General features: G+C 35.9%; 1 long non-coding RNA gene across 1 annotated transcript; it reads left to right on the forward strand.

Moving 5' to 3' along the window:
- The first annotated feature begins 18 nt into the window (after positions 1-18).
- Positions 19-5,401, forward strand: LOC120324525. Its single transcript, XR_005565902.1, has 3 exons — positions 19-1,299; positions 2,789-2,905; positions 5,056-5,401. It is a non-coding gene; the product is annotated as an uncharacterized LOC120324525 (long non-coding RNA).
- Positions 5,402-22,216: the final 16,815 nt, after the last annotated feature.

The raw sequence follows: 22,216 nt of genomic DNA on the forward strand, positions 1-22,216 counted from the left end.
GAAAAATCTCCTAGATGAAAAAGAAATTATATGTCTTGCATCCAAAAATAATTTCAATTTACAGGTATTGACAATACTTAAGACAGCACTAGTTTTGGTCATGGCAGTATAGCATCTGGCATGTGGCATCAGCCTTACAAAGTCAGCTATTGTATGAAACAGTAACCTTAGTTCTTATTTGTGATTTTTGCCTGTTTTCGCACTCATCTGCAAAAGCAAATCAGGGGAAAACCCTGTTTCTAAACTTCTCTTTGAAAGTGTAAGGTGACAAATACATAGTTCCTTACATGGCTTTCATTAACACAGAATCTTTCAGTGCGTTTTCTAAGGCAGCAAGGGCTATGAAATAATTCTGCCCATGTGTCTGTGTATCTCTGTTTCATAAGAACAAAGTTTCACTCTACTGTCCAATATTGATAACATTTTTTCAGATGAACAGACCTTTTGTTATTAAGCTATTAAAATATGGTTCATATTGCAGCTGGGTAAGTAAAACGCTCCCTGGGAGAAAAACTGCAAGATGCCTGCTCTGTTTGGCCTGTTGCTGACCTGTCACCAGGTGAATGCTGCTCAGCAACTCAGCACAGCACAACTGGGAACCAGCCCCAGCACTGGGTTTGGAGGATGTGGGTAGTGAGGGATTGTGGGGGGAGATGGGTGGCACTGTGATGGGCAAAAGGGACTCATCATAAGAAGAGAAGCTGGAGCTACTACAACAAGGAGAAATACAGCATTTTAAGATTCATAAGATTAAAAGCCTCAAGAATTCCTTTGTTGAAAGAAGTCAATACTTTGTAACTTACAAGTGATATATCAAATTGAAGCCATAGTGATGTTTTATAGTAAGCTATCCACTACAGTTAAATACAGCCTCCTGTGCTTCTGAACTCTGAACTCTGATCTGACGCTTTGCTGGACTTTGTGGTCACACAGTTCTGCTTTTAAGAAGTTTGGGTTTGGCCTGGGGTGAGTAGACTCATTCTAAAATGTTTAGTACACTGTATGGTAGTAACTTGTTGCTCTAAACCACTTAATTCACAATGATATTATATGCCTTTTCCTCTGTGGTAAAAAGGATGTAGAACTAGATGACTGATGGATCGTTGCTGGTGGTGAAATGGTTGTTGTAGCATTAGATTGTGTGGTTTCATTTTTGAAGTCTTTTTCTTTTAGATTTGAGAGTTCTCTAGCCAACCTTCAGAAGAGTTATGAGAAACCAGAAAAGTCCCTTTGGAGTCCTGCAAGGTTCAAGTCAGGCTGAAGGATCTACTTCTTCTCAGGCAACAGGTTATTTTTCAGGTAAAGGCACTTTTAGGGACAACTATTCCTGGGGAAAAAAACACATCAAAAGATGAAGTGAAAAAAACTTTGAAGTGAAAGCGAACACCTTTGACTGGAGAAATGGCCTCAACTTTTCACAGTGAAGTCATAAAGTAAGTGCTGTAAAGGAATTGTTTTTGTGACAGACTTGCTCATGGGCAGTCAGAGAACAAAGTTCTGTGCAAGTACGGTGTTTTGTGCCGGATACCTTGGGACCTTGCAGTGTAGTTTTGGAACTCTTCCAATATTTTGAGATGAAAGGATTAGAAAAGAATCGATCTTTTGATTTTTTTTTTAAATGTGGTTTAATTTGCCTTGCTCCTTGTTTGTTCCTTTCAAACACTTCAGCTAACACTTTCAAGTGTTAGCTGAAGAGCAACATCATATTGATATTGCTCAGCTTATTTATCTATATATATGCACTGATTTGCAAAATACTTGTGAAGATGACTGTTTTAATTTCAGATATTAAAAATTTAAGGAACAGAGATGGGTAACAACAGACTTTCTAAATAACCTCAGAGTATTTCCTTTCCAGGGAAGCTGGAAATATACACATTTACTGCCTTTTTCCTTGCCATTTTCCCCAGAGATTTGTGTAATATTTTCTTCTACTTTAATGTAGGAGATGTAACTTCTAAAGGGCTTTTAGAACTGGAAAGACATGGTTTCTTCATGGAAAGAGTTGTCAGTTCTTTCCTTGGAGGTTAATAAAGTGATCTAATTAATTTTACATCTATTAAGAGGTGAAGATTTCAGAAAATGAAGCCTGATTACAGAACAAACCCTAGTACTATCTCCTTCCTGAGTAGGTTTTGCTATGGTTTCTCTGTTCTGGAGTCAAATGAGTATTTAACTAAATTAAATGAGCTTTGCACAGACATGAAAACAACAGGCCTCCTCTTTAATTCAATGTAAACATTATTTCTGAAAGACTTGATTTCCTTTTAAATATCTACTAACCAAAGGTTAATTTCTCAGATTTAAAACTAATATTCGCTAACAACAAAATTATCATCAATCAGTACTAAATTTCCAAGAATACGGACAGGCACATAACACCTGATGAAATACAGTGAAGTAAATAAAAATCATTTTACTCAAGAGGGGCAGAACCAGCAGTAGGATCATTTCTGTGATTCTCAGTTCTTAACTATTTCTTTACTCCCTACACTGCAAGGAAAGAAGGGACTGCAATGCTTTCTTGTGTTATCTATGGAAGCAGGCAGAGAGATTCACATGGGTACTCCACAAGGAACAATTACATGTAAGGTGTGTTTTCCAGCCATGTATTCGGGCACAATTTATCAATAGTAAAAAATGGAGTGTCCACCATTTTATGTGATAGTTTGTTTCAGTATTTACTCATCCTACCCGTAGTAACTGCTGCTTTTTTTCACTTTGGTTTGGTATGGTTTCTTTTTGAGTCATTGGCTTCGGTTATGTCTTTGATATATGTATTTTACAGGTAGGCATGGTAGATGAAGACCTGCCAAGATGCTAAGGATTTACCATGACCTGATGAAAATCCTTGTCAAAGTCTATTATGATGCTTTTCTGCTACATCATGCCAACACATGTCACAGTAAGCCATCTCTGGTTAGGAAATTTAGCTTCAAGGCTGAGTATGTTTGAGTAGGAACAAAAAGTCCTTCTGCATGTAATAAACAAAAAAGTTATTTCTGTTTTATGATTAATTCAAAATTGATCTAGCTTTGCTGCAGAGTAATAAACATTCCTGAAATAGAGTCTTTCTGAAAAAGAACGGAACATACAATTGCGAGAAACTTTTGATTCTGAAATTGTGTTTATCCTGCATATGTCTAACATGCATATGATTTTATTCAAGCTTAGTGCAGGCCAGAATTAGAACAGCAAATTGCTTACTTTTGGGAAGAAGTGTAATCCAGGGCTTTACTGCTTACATTATTTGTTTGACTAGAAAAAGGCTATGGTTGAAATCACTAGTTTAATCTGCAGCAACTGGAGCATTTGGTAACCTACTGACATTGAAGTCCTGAAGATTGTAGGGCACATTTTAGCGAATCCATGACTAAAAGAATAATGACTTTGTCTGTTTATACTGTTATCATAACACTGGAACTGGAAATGAAAGCACAGTTTCTTAATTATTTGATTTATTTGATTACTTTTTTTAAAACTTCTTTGCATTTGTTTTTTTTTTTATTCAAAGATAATGTGTGGATCATGGCTAATGTTTTCACAACAGCAGTTCAATATTTGGGTTCTCAGAGAAAAGTCTGCTCATTTCATTTTCAGATCTGGTCTAGTGATGATTTCTTAGTTATCACAATACACACTTCAGACTTTGTCTGCCCTCTGCCTGTTAATCAAATTTAATCGAAGTGACATAATTCACTGATCATAAATCATGATTTAAACTAGTGATCAAGAAAACTTAAATTGTGCATTTTTTAAACATTTTCTCATATTTACATTTTAGTTAAGATTCTGCATAATGGCATTCCCAGAATAACTCATTTGAATCCCAACTTTCAGCTAAATTTAAGCTTTACACTTGAAGATTCACCTTGACTTACAAAAGCCAAAGTATCTTTTAGTTGGACAACTTCTACGGTGTTACAATTATTTGTAATTGTTTGTAAAAACTTGCTTTTTAAGTTTTTTCAATATAGAAAAATGTAAACAATATATTTTGCCATTACTTAGTAACTAGTTCATATCTTGGAAGTTGTGGCAAGCTGCATTTGATTAGAAATTAGGATTCGCTTATACACAAACCAGATTCCTTTCTATTGAATTAGAAAATTGCTTTCTTTAAAAAAAGCAATAAAAATATCAATAAATTACTCTGTCATATGAAGAAATACTGACGATGCTTAATGGTTCAAACTGAATCAGGAGATGACCAAGTCTTTCAAAGATTTAGAATTAATAGATCTTAGAATTAATTTAGAATTAATTATTTCTGAGATGGAAGAAGAAGACAAGATTTATCACTTTCCTGACTTTTCATTTTTCAACCAAATAATCTGATTCATGGGCAAAAAGACAATGTCCTGAAAAAAATGATTTAATTGTTAGTCACTTCTGTTCTAGACAATTAGCCAATATATTCCATCTTTCTTTAAAATTCCTACAAACTTGTACTACTTCAATGATTAACATTTGTTATGGTTGGCATGACTGATGGGGAGTAGCTAAGAGTATAGCACTGTTTTCACCTTCTGTTTTTAGGCATTTAATTTAGTACTTTGTGTTTGGAATAGTGGCAAGCATTTTCTTGACGTATCTCTTCAAAACTTGCTATACAACTTCAAACTTTAGCAGTTCCTTCTGTGCATTTTTTTGAGGTTCTTCATGTCCCAGCAGTGTTCTCAACAGGTTGAATTCACCCACCACCTAAAATTTGACTATAAATAATATATGAAAATATTGATAGAGAATTGGTAGCAAGTATCTTCCAAAAAACCAGCTAATAATCTTTCCAAAATACTTATTAATAACACAAAGATTTTTGACTATTATTAAATTTCAATTAGTTTTATATTTTATGATAAAAGCTGAAAGGAAAACCAGGAATGTGTTTCAGAACAAATAAGCAGATGATTCAATTAATTCACCTATACCAACACTGTTTCCTAATCACTGCTTTTCAAAGAATAATTCTACTAATGTAATTTGATTTTTCTTGCATGTGTTTTGAACATTTGCATTTGCCATGGAATGAAGTGCAAATTTCATTTTTTTTAGCCTATTTACACTTGAACTTCTTGAGAATTCTCCATATGGAATCTTTTTTGGACAGTTGTCTGTGTATAGAAACCATCTCTGAAGAATGACAAAAGGCTGAAAAACAAAAACCAGAAAGGAAACCAAACATGAGCCTGTTAAGCAGGGAAAAGGAAATTGATGTTGCTTCGAAAAATGAAAAATATTAGTGTTTTGTCCATTACGGTGATTCAGCTCCTTAATCAGTTATATGGAGCTGTATAGTTTTTATGAAACTGGAGTTGACATAAAAGATTAAAGGTATTTTTACCACTGATTCTGTACCACACCCTCTGTCCAGGAAATGAGGAATGGCTCTCTGATGCTCTATGGCTATTAATTAATTGTTTCTATTTTTATTATGTCTTAAAAAAAGCTCATAATAATTTTAAATTAATTTAAAAATATTTATGAAATAGAAACTGTAATTACATTAAAAATGTTTAAATTAAAGTAGCGGAACATTGCAATCTATTAGTAACACTGAAAAATTGAACTTATTAGTAGTCACAAAATAATGGTCAAGCAACTTGGGCCAGGCAGCATAATATCCACTATAAGTAATGCAAGACTGATGCATATGGAAAGTGTTTGGAAAGTTCACTTCTTGGCATGTGCTCTGTGAGGAGCCATTATTAACTTAAAATATGAATCTAAAAATGTTATGGATTATGTAAACTGTATTATGGATTGAATTCAGTTGCTGTAAAATGCTACATATATTTATGGTCTGTAGAAGAGCTCCAGAAAGTGAGATTGCACAAAGGAGTACTTCAAAGACAGTGCAAGACAATCAAACTGTATATGTACACAGCTTGACTTCTTGCCACCACAGCATCTGCAGCATCTCTGTAAATAATTTCCTGAGTAGAGACCTTGACATTCTTTTGTGTTATTTATTATTATTTATTATTCAGTATACAGTTGATGAACCACTGGGGAGAATGAATTTGTTGCTGCATCAGAGACACTTGACTGAACATAAAGTAGGAAGACTGTATGGTTCAACATGTTTGTCATAGGCAATTATCAGCACTACATTCACAATTTCGCTGAACTTCTGATAAAAGTTCTATTTGCATCTGGGCAATAATAGATGACATACCAGAGAAATTAGCAGTTTGTGGTTGGCTGAAGCTATATACTGATTGCAGCACGAATTGCAGTAGCTCTATATGAAGTGAATAAATGTATAAAAAAATTTTTGTAACTCCTTCTGAAGAAATGTTTACATTTGTTTACAGTTATAAACACTTGAACTTTCAAATAAAACATTTTGATCAACAAAAAAGTATTTCAGATTGTTCATTAAACTAAAATGCTTGAACATCTGCAATGGTTGTGCTAATGAAGCATTAATCTGCTCCGCTGTACATGGGATTTTTAAACTTTTATATCTTTTTCTGAGTTTCTCAAAGCTTCTGTTTTTTTTTTCCCCTCCTGGAAACACTTTACATGGGGCAGATGTGTGGAGAGCCAGAGAAGGAAGCTTCTGTGGACCAATCTACAAGGGTTCCTTCAACCATAAGCTGGAAGTTCATCAGCTGAAGCTCCGCCAGTTAGGCTTTTCTGTACATATGTACTGTAGGACAAGCTGAGCAAGACTCTCCAGCATACAGTGAATGTGGCAAGGTTTTCTTCTGTGCCTGTCTCTCTGCCCTGTTTTCACACTGTGGAAGGACTCTGCACCTGGGTTGGGGCAATCCCAAGCATAAGCACAGGCTGGGAGGAGAATTAATTTAGAGCAGCCTGGGGGAGAAGGACTTAGGGGTGTCTGTGGACAAGAAGCTCAACATAACCAGTAATGTGCACTGGTAACCCAGAAAGCCAAATGTGTCCTGGGCTGCATCAAAAGAAGCGTGACCAGCAGATCAAGGGAGGTGATTCTTACCCTCTGCTCTGTACTTGTGAGACACCACCTGGAGTGTTGTGTCCAGCCCTGGGGCCCCCAACACAAGAAAGATGTGGACCTCTTGGAATGAGTCACCTAAAGGGGACTTAGAAGAAGGCTGGAGAGGAACTTTTCACCAGGACATGTAGTGATAGGAAAAGGGGAAATGAACTCAAGGAGAATAGGTTTAGATATTAGGAAGAAGTTCTTTCCTATAAGGGTGGTGAAGCACTGAAACAGGTTGCCCAGAGAAGTTGTAGACTCCCCATCATCGGAGATGTTCAAGGCCAGGTTGGTTGGGGCTCTGAGTAACCTAGTCCAGTGGAAGGTGTCCCTGCTCATGGCAGGGGTGTTGAAACTAGATAATCTGTAAGGTCACTTCTGACCCAAACCATTTTGTGATTCTATGAAGGATAACTCTGACCTGTAGTAAAATAGTTTGGGCTGGAGTCAGAGCTGTGAGCCTGGGAATGAAGAATGAGTGGGAATGGGGAAGAAGAGGAGGCATGGGAGGTGACATGCAATGTAAGAAAGCTGGCAATTAGGGTTGTAAAGCCATTTTTGAGGGAAAATATAGAGGTGAGTAGAAAATGAAAGTTATTCTGGCTAGAACCCTAGTAAGGAAAAGTAGGAGCTAAACACTAAGCTCTTACCCATCTGCAAGCTGAATATTTTCTTTGCCTATATTTCTAATACTAAACTAGGGTGGGAAAATCAGCCAAATTTCTTGTCAGCAAAATATTTTAACATATTATTGATCACAGGAAAAGCAATGCTTTTGTTGAGAATGGCTTTGTATCTTCCATTAACAGAAGAACAGTTGCCATCAGATTCTGTATGGTTACAGGATCTTTTGAATTCTTGTTCTCCAGAATTGTGACAAAGACATAGCTCAGTCATGAAGGTTTGCAGTCTGAAAACCACTGTAAAGTGTACTTCAACAGCATGGCTCAATCGTAGTGGGTCATGTGTTTTAATCTGTTTCTGGAAATCATCCAAAAGTCTTGTATCTACTGTCTGTGATGAGCTTAGAGGTTGGAAATCTTTAAATTAAACTGGGAAGGAATTAGCCAACATGCTGTGGGTTGTAACTTAGTAGCAAGTGGGTTATTGTTTTGTTTTGGGATACTTGTATTTATGAAAGACTGAAGGTATTTTTGGATACTTCATACATTTAAAAAAGTACCTGAAATAGTGGATTAGTTACTATGGGGCTTAAAATAATGTGCTTTACCTTGCCATTGGATAAACTAAGAACATGCACATATTTGTTTATGGATCAGTGATTAGCTGATCAGAAAGAACAGGTGAAATGCTGTATAGTACATATACATACTGTTACTTACATTATGTACTTACATCCTGTAAGTACATATACATACTCTTGATCACCTTTAAAATGGTTTACCTCTATCTGAGAGTGCTGCAGAAATCTAGTTGCCAGACAGTGTCTGAGCCTTTGGCAACCACTGTGAAGTACAATCTTCCACACAGATAATATTCTGCAAGACTATTTTCAACAACAGATCCTGTTTGAAAATGTAACAGACTAAAGTAAATCATGCTTCTCTGTATCAAAAGCCAACCAAACTCCCTTCTGCTAATGAGAGACTACAGCAGAATAGTAGAAAACATATTGTGAACAGTCATCAATAAATTGAGAAAATATGTCTGATTTTGGGGATAGAGCCAGACATGCTGTGAATGGGGTTGTAAGACGCAAGTGGTGCTAGCAGGAGAGAAAGGGGAAGCTGTAATCATCCTAGTCTCTGGTATGTCTACTAGACATTTGATCATAACTAATTGGCTAAAGATCTGTCTGGCCCTGGAAGAAGCTATCTGATGTAGGTAGACTTATCCTTTCAAAAATCAGGTAAAAAGGCAATGTTTTGACCACAGTCATTCAGCTCGAGAGGGACTGTGATACTGTTAAAAAGAAATAGAAATCAATGCAAAAGAAATCAGTTGAGATATCAAGTTTAAGAGCACTCTTCTTTCTATATTAAGAACCTGAAAATGAAGTGTTAAAAGACTTGGATCACAACGGTATGTCACAAACCTGGTTGCCCACTAAAGAAACTAGTACTCCTCTATGGTAATTAAAGTCCCTGGTAGACATAAATTTGGCAGTACTGCTAATTACCTAACTTTGTTCACTGAAAGGGAGCTAGATGCCTGTAAAATAGAATAAGTATAAAAGAATAAGTATAATAGAAATGACAAAGACTCAGAGTTCAAGAGAAAAATAATACATTTTGGATTAGGAGCATAAGCGTCTTTATATAATTTCTCCTTCTATTTATGCAGACCTGAAATTTGTTCAGCAAATGATTGTGGAGACCAAAGAGCTAATGTGACTCATGAACACTGGCCCTCCCATTGGCTTGACTGTGTTTTTCATTCTGAGTACATCCTTTTTCATTAGTGACAAAAGCTTTCTGACTGTTTTGTCTTTTATCAATAATGAAGCATTCATACCAAGTAATTTTTTTTTTCTTTTTTTTTCTTTTTTTTTAGGGGGTGTGTGTTGGTTGTTTGTTTTTTGTTGTTGTTTGTTTTTAAAATTACTATAATCCAAGAAAGGAAGAACAAATAATTGGATAAAGGATTCACATGTGAAGCTTGAATTTTTCGAAGCATGCTGTAAGCAACTGATTGTTGCTTACACCATCTGCATTTTTAAACACCCATCTGCATTTTTAAACATTTTTATTTCATGTTCAGCAGAAACAGTATTGTTTATTTCCTAAAGGATAAGCAACTAGAAATGAATATAATTAATATATGTATCTCTTTTTCCTGTCTCTTATCACAGTCCCAACAAGCCATCCGCATCTATGCTTCAGTAGGTTTTATGAAACATTTGCAAATGACAAGCAGATGGCCTCTTTGGGTTGCTGTATTAAACAGTGAAGATTAATAATGTTACCCTCTATGCAGTATGTTCAGTCATATCTTGTCTGCCAGAAGCTGGTTGTTTTCAATGCTTCTGTCTATAAACACTTATGGCCTGCTCTATAATTGAACAAATACAGGAACAAGCAATCTTGGATAATATTATTAAAACAATCTCTTAATATTCTTAAAAAATATATATCCATAGTAAATGCCATTTCTCACAAAGTAGCAAGAACCTATCCATCCTTACTGAATTTTTCCGTGTTCCCTTTTTTTAATTTATTTTAGATGACCACAGTACCTTTATATGGATTTGCTGTCTGGTTCCCATTGAAGAAGACAATGTTTATTGTGAGAGCTTGTCAACTTAGGGAAAATAGCATATGACCATATGGTAAGGGTATCAAATGACAGTGTAAGAATGACTTCATATCAGGTCCCTATGTAGAAGTGCTTTCATAAAAGGTAGCTTTTTCATGTAAAAGTTTGTCTTCCCAGCAAATGCATTAAGCAAACTTACATTATCCTTAGGTTGGAAATAGGGTGTAATTGGATATTTCTAGATTTTCAACACTTTGGATCATACTTCAATAAGGATATCAGTGGTAAGGTGTGGATTTATACCTAACTACTACTCTGCCTTGACTTCCCAAAGTGGAAGAGCTCCGGATAATTCCCATTTAGAAACACAAATTTCTAAAGAATGAAACAGTCCATGCAAGATGTTTTGTCTATCTTATATAGTGACAATTCCTAATCTCTGTTAATAATTAAAAAACTAGGTGGAAGTGTCATCTTTTCTCCAATTTCTGTATAACACTGTGCACACTTAACATAGATTAAGTGGCAATCATTTCATCTCTTCTGAACCCCCAAGATTTGCCTGCTGCATTATTTTGATAGTCATTGACACAATTTTTATCCACTTAATTTAATTTTTCTCTTTTAAATGAATCAGAGAAATAATTTTGATATCCTATCACTTTGAAGGTATTGTATCTCTGACATTCAGTTAACTTCAACCATGCTATACTGTCCCTTTGCAGATCATAAAAGTGTCTGAAAAGCTGACTCATGCCGTATTCTGCAGCTCATTGCTTTTTTCTTTTATATACTTTCTTGCTCATGCTGATCAGTGGTTTCATTGTCTGTGATGCTACAAACGTCTTCATCTTTCAACCTCTCACAGTCACAAACCTTCCTGGAGAATGTTTGATCATAAAGATTTCACAAATAAAAAGGCAAATTGGATAAATAAAGTTGTATGTGAACACTGTATGTTGGAAAGTGTGAGACTTTATTTACTCTGGCATTTTTTTGTAGGTTATTTTTCCTGAGTACTTCATTAGTTGGCTTTGACTGGATAGTATAAAGATTCTTGGCACTCTTAGTAGTACTCAAGATATGACGACTGGGTCTCACCTCAAAGAAGTAAATTAAAATAAAAAATAAGACAACTACACCTTTACTAAATATATGCTCCTGTCTATAATACTGTGGCAAATCTTGCTACCTTGTTCAGTTGTATTGTTCTGAGCTAAAGAGCAAGATCAGAAAGCTTGTGTTTTAAAATTATGGAATAGTTTACAGTGTATGGTGCACATCTTCAAACACTATTCACAGCAGGATGTGCACTGATAGAACTGATCCTACTGAATGGACCATGTCCCCATGCTGCAACTCCTCCTTGCAGTCATAGCATGTCATTGAATTTCTGGAAGGAGTTTGTACATAAGATATGAAAGGGAACAACAGCCTAAGTGGATGAGTAAAATGAGAATGGACAAATATCTAGGCAAGTGTTAACTTGGCTTTGATAGGTGTAAACTACTTGACTGTTTATGCAGGGGGTTGCAGGCTGCAGAACCTTGGTTATTGATGCTATTGTCCAGGATTGCACAGCAGCTTTCTTTGGAAGTAACAATGATTTTTCTTCAGAAGAGGAAGATTAATCTCCTTCTGAAGGTGATGATAACAATAAAGAGAGCCTAAGAAGTGAGGGTAGACTTAACTTAAACTAGACTACTAGTTTATAGACAGCTGAAATTACACAAGGTGATCTTTTTCAGTCATGCTAAAAATAAAAGAATAAAAATAGAGAGTAAAAAATAGTTCATTATCCCTGTATTTTTCTTTTTAAAAAGTACCTTATTTAATCTTATCACCATGAAATAAAAGAATGCAAAACCTTCAAACATATTGAAATATTTTTTTTCATTAATAACTTATTTATTATTAAGAATGCCTATATTCTAAAACTGAATTTAGCTTACATCAGCTTTCAGATCTTGTTAGATCTTGTCAGTTAAAGGGCTATGAATCAACAGACACATTTCTGTCACATGTATATGTATTCCATGTTTTATAAGCTTATTTTTTTACACTTCACAGCCCCCTACATCAGGGGCACAACCCTCAGACTGTTTTGGTATGCTTATGGGGCCTGTAGCTGTAACTTTCTGTCTTTTTTAAACAGAAGTCCTGGGGAGGTCTTTTAAGTCTAAACTGTTGGTTGTACTATTTCCTGAAAAATTAATCTTTCTTCTACTAAAATAAACATGACATAAATACCACTAAGAGCACAGCTGGGAAAACAACTTTGAATGAAAGAAGGTAAAATGTTCTAATTTTCCTGTGTTTAAAGACAAATATTTCAGTGTAGCTGATTTTAATGGTTAGTTTTTGTTTGGTTGGTTTGGTTTGTGGGGAGGATTGTGTGTTTTATTGTTGTTGTTGTGGTTGGTTGGGTGGGTGGGTGGTTTTGTTTTTTTTTTTATAAATAGAAAGTAATTGTTCCTAAAGGTAGATGGTTTCATCACGCTTACTTGAATAGCATGACTAATTTGATTTCATCACGTATTTAGCAACATATGTTGCTAAAAATAATCATCATAAGGCTATAATAATTTATCTATATTTTTGGATGTCTTAAAAAAAATACGTATATATAAAACGGTTTGCATAGTATTTTTAAGTCCTAGATGAGGTTCAGTGTCCTTAGTGTGCATGGAATAATTCATCATGAATGTGATTCAATGTTCACTGTGATCTGTGCATTTCCTTTAGTGAGATTTGGATGGTGCACTCATGAGAAATCCATTTAATTTTCACAATTTAATACTGCATTAAGGATGTAAATGCCTGTGATGATAAATATGAAACAAAAACTGATACTTCAAGCAATAAAATAAAATAAAAATACCAATACTAGTTATACTGTACCCATTTAAGAACAAAAGAAATTGAGATAATATGTTGTTTCTATTCATCAAGAAAAAACTATGAGAAAGTATTTTCACCAGTATCTGATAGCCAATGAAAACATTTTCTTATATATATTTATTGGATTATTTTTTGCCTTTTAAAAATAATTTCATGACCTTTGTGTATATGAATTACATCAAGAATATTATATTACAGACCCTCACTTTCCCAGTAGTTTTTCTGACTGTTATTTTGGGGTGTTATCTGAGAGTGCAGCTAAATCTAACAACTTGCATTTAAGCAATAGTAAAGGGAGAATGCACATCAAATGTATATGTTGTTTATCTGAAAGCAAAAAGACAGGTTTCATAAAGCATCAGATTTCTCAGTGTTATCTGAAATTATTCTGCATTTAAGGATGGTTTCTTTTGCAAAATGGGCTGATTTTTGCAAAAGTAGTGTTCAAACAAACATACACCATGAAGCCTATTCAAAGAGCAGTGCGTACCTCTACATCCGGGACACTGAAAGTTCCTACCTGTACTTTATAGCTAACTACTCCTTTTCCATCTTCTACACAATATATCATGTACTTTCCATCCTGATTATATTCATAATCATAAAAATGCATAACATATTCACCCCTGAATTCATTGTGTGCAAAAATACTTCAATGTGTATTAAAGAGCAATGCGACCAACTTTATTTTAAATTTTCATAAACAAATAAATCAAATTATGAAACTGTGTAGTCTAAAAGCTAGTTTATAAATAAGAAAGGAAATTTAATAAGAAGGATTAAAAACCAATTTTAATGCTGCTATGTCTAATAATATTTCAATCAATATTAATGCTAAAAAGGTTTATTGCAGTTTCTCAATTTAGTATCTTGATTTGAGAAAAATTAGCATGTATCTTTTTTACATGGCCTTTACTCCTAAAATGCTTTGATGTGATTCTGTGGGTTGGTAGAATGTGAAAAACAGGGATTATAGTGATTTTACAAGTGTACTTTAGTGCTGAAACTTTAATTAAAGAGAAGTTTGTGTGAGTTTTATACAGAACCTGAAATATATGGTAGCAAAATGTGCTTTGAAATCCACATTTAACTTGCAAGCAAAGTAGGCTTATTACTAAACCACCTCTCTTCCCGCAGCTCCTTAGTTGTGCTCTGTGGGCCACCAGTCATCTGCAGAACGTTCTGTGGGATGCTCTCTGGAAAGTGCAGGGGTTCCTGTGGTGTTCTTTCACTTTGTTTCCATTCTTTTATTTGCATGGAAAGAAGTTAAGAATCTGTCAGTACTTTCCCAGTGCTGCCTAGCTTCACAGTAACAAACCCCAGGGAGTCATGAAGAATTGTTCATCCTAACTGGTCTGGTTTGGCAATTTGCTGCACTGAAATAGTGAAGAAACATTCAAAGTCAACTACTCAGTAACAAGTTGTGCTGTCATGGCAATTACTTCACACTGCTAAATATTTAAAAGATGCTTTAAGAAGAAAACAATGAGGAAATTAAAAAGTTAAAAAAAGTGCATATAGAGATGAAATCCAACATGATGTGATAAAGACAAAGAAAATGGGAATGGTACCTAGATCCACCTCCTTTAACCACATACTCCAGTATAACTGATAACCAAGGAGAGCATGTCTGCTTGCTGTTGAAATTATTAAAAAAAGGAAGAGGTTGTGACTTGCTTTAAATGAATTTAGTCAATGTTTGATGTCCTTGTAAACATATAATGTAATTGTGAATGGAGTGGAATTGTTTTTATGTTAAAGAACCAATGACTGTGGTTGGCATGATCTGTAGAGAAGGTGGTACAAAGACAATGTTTTTCTTCTGATAGCAGCTATGTTACAAAGCTTATGATTCCCTGTTTTAATTCCCATTGCGCCATTCTATAGTCTATACTAAAAGAGTAAGTTCATGTTCCCCATTTAAAGTCAGCAGAGACAACATTTATGCCAGAGGTATTTTTAGTTGCTCTTAATCTCAATAGGCTGCTCTAATTGATTTATAGAGGGAAAATAAACAAGCATAACTTCTTTTTTTTTTTTTTTTTAATACTGTCTAGTGCTTGTTGCTCCACTTCAATGTAATTTTAGTTAAATCTAATTTCAAGTCATCTCAGCTGAATTACTAAGTAATAACGTTAAAAGCAAAACTAACCTGAAAAAAAAACCCAGATGTGCAGTCCGATCTTGTTCTGATTGCAGTTCAGGAAAGCTAACACTAGACAATTAAAAAGCTTGTAATTATTTGAGACAAAGATATGTTTTTTATTAAACTAGATTTAGGTATTAAATCCTAAATATTAATACTGGACATATGTTGACAATCATCTGTCCCATTTGCTAAAATCACTTTAACATCATCTAATAGTCTTTTAATGTCTTTTAATATCAACATTTATTATCAAAATAACTCTTACTTAAGAAGACATACCATGGTTCTATTATCTAGTTTCTAGGTAGATTCTAGTTGAGTAGGTAACTTTTACTCCTTCATAGTATAATAAATGTAAATATTTGCAATTTCCATTTGCTAGGTTCAGATTTTATGGTTTGTTCAACCCTCCAGCCATGATCCACTGGATTCTTTGCTAAGGAGCTTAGCAGCAGCATGATAGACAGAGAAAATAAAGACAGTTTTCTACTTCAGGCTTTGATGTAGCCTTGGTATCACTGGCCATTCCTCTTTCTTCAGGCACAAAAGAACTGGAGAACTGGCTTAATGCTGTGATGCAAAGTTAAGATATGTACGGTTTCAATGTTTGGGACTGACATTTCTAGAAAGCAAACAACATGGATATCCATCTCCTACTATCTGGCATACAAGACATTCCTGGGGGAACTGAGATAAGAGTGCGTTGGTCGGAGCAGCCTCCAGGGGTCATGGCAAACAGGCATAAATCAAACTAATAAATAGTGCAGTTATGGTCATGCAACATTTTAAAATCGATTGGTGACTGTCAGAACTGTTTCAGTGTTGCCTCAGCTGCCACCCAGTGAGGGGTCAGGTGCAATCCCCAGGACATCCTACTCAGAAGGAAAGATCTGGAATGGCCAGGAGACTGTGCTTCATTGTTAGCAAATACATGTCAGTGCAATGACTTGAACTATGCTTATGTTACTTACTCACTGATGATACTAATAGCATCCAAAGAGCAAAAACACTTTCAATCTGTTGTATTTCAAATTATATTTGTTCTCTAACAACTGAAATTATGTAGTAAAAATTTTTTTCTAAATATAGCATTTTATTTCTTTTCCTTGTTAATTTACATACTAAGACATCATTTCTCTGTGGCTTTGCAGACAACTACCGATCTGCAGAGACAGGAGCTTGCAGATGTAGAATACATATACTACTCTAGCTAAAACATCTGTTACGTAACTTGTCCTGTCTCAATCTGCCTGATCATGACTTTTTTTTCATACATCATTGTACTCTTCAATTGTCAGAGAAATTCTATAAATTTTTCTGAGATAAAAAATTATGTCCAACCATTATTTCCCTATAAATTTCTTTTGTGAACTTAAAAAAAGCCAAAGAACAAGGAAGGATAATTTCTGGCAACTGTTTCACGTGGAGAAAGAAATGTTCATATTTTGTGTATCTCAATGCTTAAAAATCATTATTTCTACTATTGATGCAGTGAATGTAGAATCATCTTAGATAATAATCATGCTTTGATTTTAGTTATTTAATGTCCCTTTAAACATACTGTTTTCTAAGAAGCAATTAAGTATGTTTTCGTAGTAGTAATTGCTTTTTCTACATCTTGAAAATTGCTGATTCTGCTTCTCCTTAAATCAATCATAAAAATGCCAATGACTTTCAGAGGAAAGTCATGATGCGGGTGCACATAACACTGATTGCATATAGTCAACGGATATTCAAGATGAAATCCATCTGATCAAATATAGGTACCTGCTTAGGGACAGGATGAACCATTCCCCAGGTTCTAAACTTGCCTTGAACACAACAGACCACAACAAGCTCTGATGAGGACATAAATTGCAGATAGCTAAAATACAGCATTATTGGCCTTATCTTTAATCCTTCACCCCCTCCCCTTCAGAGGTCTTCTTTTCTAGCAGGCCGAATATTAAAATCTCTTCTTGTAATGGTCATTGGTCAGCATTTGGCCGCTCACCAAGGACTGCACATTTTGCCAGAGTCGTTGCAGTGTAAACAGTTCGTGTTCCAGAGGACAGAGATATTGCCTCAAAAAATACAACTTTGTAAGAATGTGCAGTTAACATTTTTTGGTTTGTATTTTCACAGTTCATCATGCTGGATTTCAAAATATCCAGCTGTATTTGATTGTAAGAAGACACTTTGAAGATGCTTGTCTAAAGTAAATATTTATGTGCATTTATAAAAAATAGGAAGATATTTAAACAGGATTATAATTCTTAAAATGACTTAGACATACAATAAACTTAGAAAGGAGAAATAATTTATGTCCCTTCAAAATCAGAACTATGTTGTCAGCTTGTTTGTCTCCGATCACGTACAGGAAGTACAACAGCCAGAAACAAACCCCAGAAGTTATTAACAATCTTGTCTCATGGATCTTTCTCTCTTCCAAACATAAATTTAGAGCAAGGACTGTTGGAGCTGCTTCATCTGCTGAGAGACCAGAGGTACCTAGAAGGAAAATATTATTATATCAGTCTTGCCATGTAAAGGACTTATTTGTGTGTTGAGGGAGTCACACATTTTAAACAGTTAGGTCTTTCACTGTGACTGGGGAATACTTATTTTAAGGTGAAAACCTGTGCTGTAACAATAAGGCTGAGTGCATCAAATTTTACTGTGTGGTAGCTTCTGCCTGATGTTTTTGAGAAGACTTGCTTTATGGGAACTTGAAGCAGAAGTTACTAGCATCAACACATTCACAGGCACCTGGGTCACATTAGCTGAGAGGGTAGCTGTGTATCAGCTGAGCTTAGGTCACTGACTGCATGAACTCCTGGAACACTGTGAGTGTGCTATAGTAGCATAAACCACAACAGAAGTGGCTTCAACAAGGACGCTTTACTTCATGAGAAGAACATCCCAGAGGAAAATGAGGGTATCAGTCAGGGCAGCTTGCTCAGCTAGTAGTTTCTTGGAGCTGCCTAAAATTTAGCCTATAACAGGAGGGGCAATTGAGTCCCTCGGGCATTTTAAAGTCAGTCAACCACCAGCTTCTCAAATGGTCTCCCACATCATTCCATACTTCTTTGAAAGATAATCATAAGCTACGTTGAGCGGGAATAACTGGAAATATGACAGCATCAAACTCACCAGAAATTAAGAATTAAAAACTAACTGCAAAACTTCATATTGTAAACTGACAAAAATTATTTAATTTTGAAGGTTGTCTTGTTATTGCGTAAACACAGTAAGACTTGCATATGAATGAAATTGCTTGGTAGCAGCAGGACAAAACTGTGAGCTGTACAAAGTGGAACGGTATAAAAGGCAGAAGTAAAATGTCAGTGTTCTCCTATGAAAAATGTACTTTCTAGCTTAGACTTTCTGAACTGACACAATTATAAATCAACAAGGCAATGGCTACACTTGCCATTGACAGAAATAGGAATAAAAAAAATAAGGATGCTTAATCCTGTGATTAACTTGCTGATCATCATATTGTGTTGCGTTTTTTCCTCTCCTTGGGCAATTTCTGAAGACAGTCATGTGGTAGAAGAAAGGAGGCTAATTGGCAATCAGACAGAATTGAGAATACATCAAGAAGCCATAGCAGAGTGAGAGGATTTTTCCTGAGGAAAAGGTCTGTAGAGCAAGACCCTGCAACTGCTCTATAAGCAAAGATCAGAAAGCTATCATTTGTTGTTTATCACAAACATGACAATCACCACAGTCATATGTGATGAGAATGACTGCTGCCCTTGATACTAACAGTCTAACACTTAATACTCCTCAACAGGTTTATAGCCTCTTCAATTGTAAAACTAATTTGGTATGATAAAGACAACTCAGATTGACGTAGGATTTGGTAAGAGTTGGGTTATGGCCCCTTGGGCCATAGAGATATGGTCAGAGGACTGGAAGGGGAAACTCAGCACCAGACTACTGGACTCAGAGGAATGCAATGACTTCACTAAAATCCCGTGTTTATGTTTGGAAAAGTATAAGGAAAAAAGAGGTAATGAAAAACATCATTGTTTTGTGAAATCCAAAATTAATTTCTTCTTCCTCCCTAAATGTTTTTAGTCCATTCAAATTAGAGTTTTGTATAATAACAAAAAAGACAATATATTTAGATTTTTAAATAAAAAAAAAGTCATGAAAGTCAGCATCTTTTGAAAATCAGCCTTTTCAGGCAGATATGTAACCAGTCTCTCATGGGAGTGTTCGGAGACCCGAACACTCCCTCCTCACCAAGCTCCAGCTGTTTGTGGAAGTCCTTCCTTCCTCATGAAGTCCAAGAAGGTAGCTCTGAGTCCTTTCTCCTTGGTCCTGTGTCATTTCTGCTGCGTGATCTCTCCCTCTCAGTCTCATACCTCGGTTCTGTAGGCTGCTGTAGTGTAGCTTATCAACGTACGCGTCCTCCAAGTCAGTTTTTGGCTGCCCCCGGTCAAACTTCAGCAGGGCAACTCCCAAGCCTCTCTCTCTTTGGCTCATCTCCAATTTTGCCTGGGATTCTTTTCCCTAACGCCGAGCTGCTTCGTTATCAGCCTGTCCACTTGGCTCTGCTTCAATGCTGAGCCTTGCACCGCTCCCACAAAACAGTGAGAGGGAAAACCAGCCGCATTCTGCAGCCTGACTGCAGAGGGGGGGGAAGAAGAAGAGGGCTTGGCCGCAAGGCCTGCCTCTCTCTGTCTCTCGCTTACCAGTTGTTTGTGAGTCGTGTCCCTCACAAACATACACTCACTCCAATGCTGTCTCTAGCTCTGGCCTAGGCAGAGTTGGGGGCCCGCAGGGCTCCCCTCTCCCCCCCCGGTGGGGGGGAAGAAGGAGCCCAGCCACCCCCCAGCCTTCTCCACCTACACGCAGAAGACACCAACAGAAACTGCCAGCAGCTTCTGGTGGCTGTGTATATATGGTTTTTAGCAGAAGTGAACAAGACGAGTGGTGGTTGGCTCTCCAGGGAACACTGCCCTGGCACCCAGTCACCTCTGAGCCTCCGACTCTCGGGGGGGCCAATCTTAACCCATGACAAACACAAATGTTATTTAATGACACTGTAGGTATCTAGATGATCTACTGTCTGTTTTAGATGACAACTGGACAATTTAAGCTAATTAAAACTCACAGAGGTCCTGCTTCTGCTGTTGTCTTGAAAAAACTACTATTGAATTTAATGGGAAAAAGGCAAGACCTTGTTCAGGTTATACAATGCCATGAATGATTTCTGACATGTAGAAGACATTGTGCTTTCCAGTAAAAGACTAAGTGTAGGTTATCTTTCACTGCTTGATGAACTGATTTTTTTCTTAAAATTGTTAGAAAGTGCAAGGGCATAATTTTATTACTTTGCTTTTTAAATGAAACATCTAGATCTTTACGGCAGGGACTGTCTTCCAATGACTTATATAAAGCTTGGTTCTTAACTGGAACTTCTAAGTGCTGTCACATTGCAAATTATAGGCATCTGTGATAAAATGCTTCTTACAGAATCTGTTTGGATCTCACTTAAAGTGAATAAATTACTTCTAAAGATTCTAGAAAATAAACTCCCATCTCCTTTTGTACACATGCTGAGCTTCCAGTAATTTGCTAATTAGTTTTAAAATTAATGTAATCTAGAGACTGCAGCAAATCTCTAGCCATGTGAACTTCTGAACTGAGACTTTTAATAAATTTGAGATGGTCACTTAATAAAGGCTTTCATCAGAGTTTTAATGGGCTTCATTCTGCAGTAAACTTCAGAAAGAAATTACAAATAAGGAAATTAAATTGCATCCAGTCCTGTGGGAATAAAATAGGAATATTCTATTCCTGTGGGAATAGAATACTCCAGCTTCAAATGTGTGAGATATCCCCTGCTGAAGAGCCTTATACTCCTTATGTGCTACCTTGAAAAAGCTGAACCTCTATTTCTGAAGAAATTTTTTGAGATTAAATCTATTAGAAGTCTCTGTTTTCTTATAGAAATTAAATTCAAGAAGATTTCTGACAAGACCTCACATTTTCATCTGCTTAGAATGAATCAAATGCACATTTTTAAGAGGGAAAAATAATGAAATATTTTTTTCCCACAAGATAGAGAAAATCTCAGGATTTCAAAGAGACTTTTATGATGACCTGGACTACAGCATGGAGTGAAATGACTAAAAGGGATATAACACATTAGGACTGTATGGACTAACATGTCATTTTACATGTCTTAGTGATTTTGTCATTTTGGTGCCTGAATGGGTTGATCTGATTTTGAAGGGCTTTGGTACAGCATGTCAGATTGTACTGGCATTCTCATTAGGATACACACGTGGTAGCCTCTGCACTATGGCTCCCTTCCCTTATTCTCACTTCTAAACCTATTCCTACATAGTTTGGGGCTGCAAAATTCACAAAGGGCATAGAGTATCTGGTGCTGAAGTTCTGCTGATGCTAATCTAAACTTGGCCCAGACCTTTTGCATAGTTATGGAAAATAAGGCTGATTTACTGGGCATATTAGCCTGCTAACCTTCTCTCTTTGTGGTGTTTAGTATTTCAAAGGAAGAAACACTAGTAAGTTAGATATTGGGAATTCAAAAACTGCCATGTTTGGTTCTTGGGTCTCTCTCAACCAGTAGGCATTATTTCAATCAAAACAATTTGCGAGCAAAGTCAACTTTGGGCACAGGTTCAACTATTCAGCTAACTGGACCCTAAATACTCTATTTTTACAGCTATTTCCAAATGAGTCTGTGGTTCTGAAGTAAGCCCATTTTTACTGTTTAATCACTGTTTGTAAAGGCATCTTTTGAATCCAAGGCTGGAGTTTTAGCTGGTCTTAGGCAGTTTTCAACTCTGTGTTATTACTGTATATAATTTTACAGGACCAGCAGTCTAAAATATAAACCATGTCTGTGTTATCATGGTAGTAATAATTTGATCAACACTGGTCTTTTGAAAGACTTTTAGTATTTTTTTTCCTTAAGCTATCATTACCTAAAGGATTTCTTTTCTTTCTTTTTCTGAAGT

Source organism: Pipra filicauda, unplaced genomic scaffold (assembly GCF_003945595.2).
Source record: "Pipra filicauda isolate LSUMZ 115617 unplaced genomic scaffold, ASM394559v2 scaffold572_size285001_pilon, whole genome shotgun sequence".
Classification (NCBI taxonomy): domain Eukaryota; kingdom Metazoa; phylum Chordata; class Aves; order Passeriformes; family Pipridae; genus Pipra; species Pipra filicauda.